We start from the raw sequence: 3507 nt of genomic DNA on the forward strand, positions 1-3507 counted from the left end.
AGAAAAAATGCTTTCCTTTAAACGAATCGAAGATTTAGTGGAAAGATTGATAGAAAAAGAAAAGAGTTAGAAAGACATCTATTTTTTTTTACTGAAGGGTAGAAAGTTGTTAAGGTTAAATATTTTGTGTTTAAAAGTTTAAATATTTTATGTGAAACATACTAAAGTATTATTAGATTTATTCTTGTTATTTTTTAATCGTAAAGTAAAAATTAAGACAAGTTTTTATTTAAAAGAAGAATTATTTTTATGTTATAGTTTATTTAAAAGGAAATAATGTATAAAGAGCAAAATGCTCATATTTTTTTTATTTTAGCTACTGATTACTATATATGATAATCTACTGATTATTATATGTGATTATTATATGTGATACAGAAATGTGATACAGAATGATAGTAGTTTATAAATGATAGTTTCACATACTTTTTTCAGTGATTAATATTTCTCTTTTGTTTATAATTAATTATAATTAATATTTCTTATTAATATTAAAATATCATAATAAATATAAACATATTATAATAGTTGTAATAGATATAAGATAAGAAATAAAAGAATAATTGAAAAATACATAGTATATTTCTTTCATTAAAATTAAAACATATTCAACAATACATTTAAAAATTATTTTGTGATAAGGTGTATCATAATATGATTTCTCTTCTCGATTCCTTTTCTTTGTTCAGTATTTTCTAATGTTTCATGTTGTTGCGTATTATTAGATTGATCAACGATAATAGGAATGTCAATTAAATCATTTTGCATTAAACAGATATTATGCAAAATGCAACAGGCAATTATATATTTTGTTATTAAGTCTGTTCTTTGCATTGGAAGTGTATCTAAAGTACTTCGAAAGCGGCATTTTAATAAATCTATTGATCGTTCAACAATCATTCTCGCAGAAGAAAGACGTGTATTACAATTAAGTTGTTTTTCAGACAGATGACCATTATCTTTAAACGGTACCATTATATATTTTGAAAGACGATATGCTGCATCACTTAATATATGACTATCATTTGGGAAGTTTGCATCTGTACACATTTTTTCTAAATTTGACAGTCTGAAGACACGCATATCATACAGAGCCAACCTGACCAGCATAACAATGTATAAATTTTAAATTTGCATCACAAATTACCTGAAAGAAAGTTATATAAGTTTAATATATATACTCTAAATATCGCATGCCTAATGATTTTAATAACATTAAATATATTATGTAAATTCAAAATAGTAATAATTAAAATATTAAAATGTATGATTTATAAAAAAATAAAATTAACAACCTGTAGTTGAATGGAGTGGAAACCTTTTCTATTTACATAAGATTCATTATGTTCTCTTGGTGCAAGAATTTTTATGTACGTTCCATCTATTGCACCAATGACTCCAGAAAAAGCATAATTTCGTTTAATTGTTTCCATTCAGTCTTTTCTGCTTCTTCTATAGTTGGCCAATGAATAAATGTTTCCACATATGCATACAAGGCATTTACTACTTTTTGTACACTTCGCCATGCTGTAGCTTTGCCAACGTTAAATCTGTCTGAAACACATCTAAAATCAGTTTATTTATTAGATAAATGTTTTTAATATAAATTTATAATTATTAGATGACAATTTATATGTATATTTACTTGTACCTATAGGAATTTGGTGTCGCCATAGTCCATATAGCTATTAATAATTGTTTTTCGGGCGATATTGGAAATCTACCAAATCTCTTGTTTTGCTTGCACAGCTTTGGTGTTAACAATTCCAATAAAAAGTTAAAAGTATTCCGTTTCATCCTAAAATAATAAATATTGAAATTCAGTTTATTATAATGCTTTTATTAGGTTTTATATGTACAATAAATTTTAATAAATAACTTTACATATATAGTATAGTATGCAAATTTAAATTTTAATATACTACATTTTTTATTTACTTACCGAAAATGCATTTTGAATTCCGAGTTTGTATATAAAAGCACAACATTTTCAACATAATTTTGGCAACGTGCACGTATATAAGGTTTCTCTTTTAACAAAGTCAACAATAATTCATTTTCTTCTTCACTGGAAGAAGAATCAGAATCTGAAGATTCTGTTAAATTCTTCGCTAATTGTGTTAATATAACAATTTTTATATCCATAATAACTGTCAGAATTATAAAATACTGTTCCATTATAGCAGCGCAATGATAGCATGAAAGTAGTCTCAGTAATTTTGAAACGATGTCACAATTTTATTTTATGACGTCATGTTGTCAGTACTGGCAGTGAATATCGGAACGCACCCTAGATCGTCACTTTTACATCATAAAAACGTTAATTCATGACGTCAAGAATAGTCAGTGAATGACCAATTTGAAACGTCAAAATGACGTGTGCTTGCTACCTGGGTGATTGCAATTGCAATAAATTAATCGATACATAGGTAGTAATTATTTGGATAAGTATTACATTCGATATGCATGGTCGATTCAAATAATTGACATCTTTAGGTACTTTCCGATTCACACATGAGGCGCATAAAGTGACAGAAAATGTATAATATGCGTGACATGAACTATACATTTTCTGTCACTTCATGCGCATCATGCATCATGAATCGGAAAGTATACTATGTACCGTTCAATTCATTCCAATTACAGTCGGTAATTTCTCGCATGATAAAAAAATTATACATCTCTCGTCGTCATGCATTGAACTAATAACATACTGGAAACCGCGCTACTATAGAAAGTGGCCGATCCAGCCTATTAGACAAGGAGGCGCTAAAAGGTAATGCGTTCTTTGTTTCTCTAACGTATTACAGTCGATTCGTCTAAAGTTCTCACACCATAGTAGTAATACGTATTACATTGCACATGCTACATTTCTTTAGACTAATGTTTTCAGCTCAGGTAATATGTAAGACAAGGAAAGCATGACAACTTAGCATCTGTCTCTCTCGGCTCGGGAATAATAAACAAAACGTATATTTGCGCGGCTTCCAGTATGTTATATAGTTCAATGTCGTCACGAGAACACAGCGCCTCTTTCGTCAAACATGCGAACCATACAAGAAAAATATGTAAAAAATGTAGTATAGCTAGCCACGACCACGACGGTGACGTTTTTTAATTAAAAAGTTTCATATTGAAACTTTGCATCGTTATATTTCTGCTTATAGAGCACATAGAGCAAAAATAAAGACACTTTCCTTATATAAATCGAACCCAAGCAATTGATTAAATGTAATAAGAATTTGATCGATTCAGCAGTTATTGAGAACCGATAATATGCATTACTCGCAACTTAGCCATTCGCGTAAAGATACATGGTGTGTCTTGCGCCTGAGTAATGATGACTCGACTTCAAGACAATACCGTGTCTCTTGATCCATGCTCTTATTTTTATCAACACTCATAATATCTCCTATATATTTTTGCGCCAGTGGACCAAAATGCTCTCGGAACGTTTTCTGACCTTCGGATGTTTCTAATTCGTGTCGGACCGATGTTACAAACGAA

General features: G+C 29.3%; 1 pseudogene; it reads right to left on the minus strand.

Moving 5' to 3' along the window:
* Positions 1-627: 627 nt before the first annotated feature.
* Positions 628-1980, minus strand: LOC105252025 (annotated as a pseudogene).
* Between the last annotated feature and the right edge of the window lie 1527 nt (positions 1981-3507).

Source organism: Camponotus floridanus, unplaced genomic scaffold (genome assembly GCF_003227725.1).
Source record: "Camponotus floridanus strain SB8 unplaced genomic scaffold, Cflo_v7.5 scaffold206, whole genome shotgun sequence".
Classification (NCBI taxonomy): domain Eukaryota; kingdom Metazoa; phylum Arthropoda; class Insecta; order Hymenoptera; family Formicidae; genus Camponotus; species Camponotus floridanus.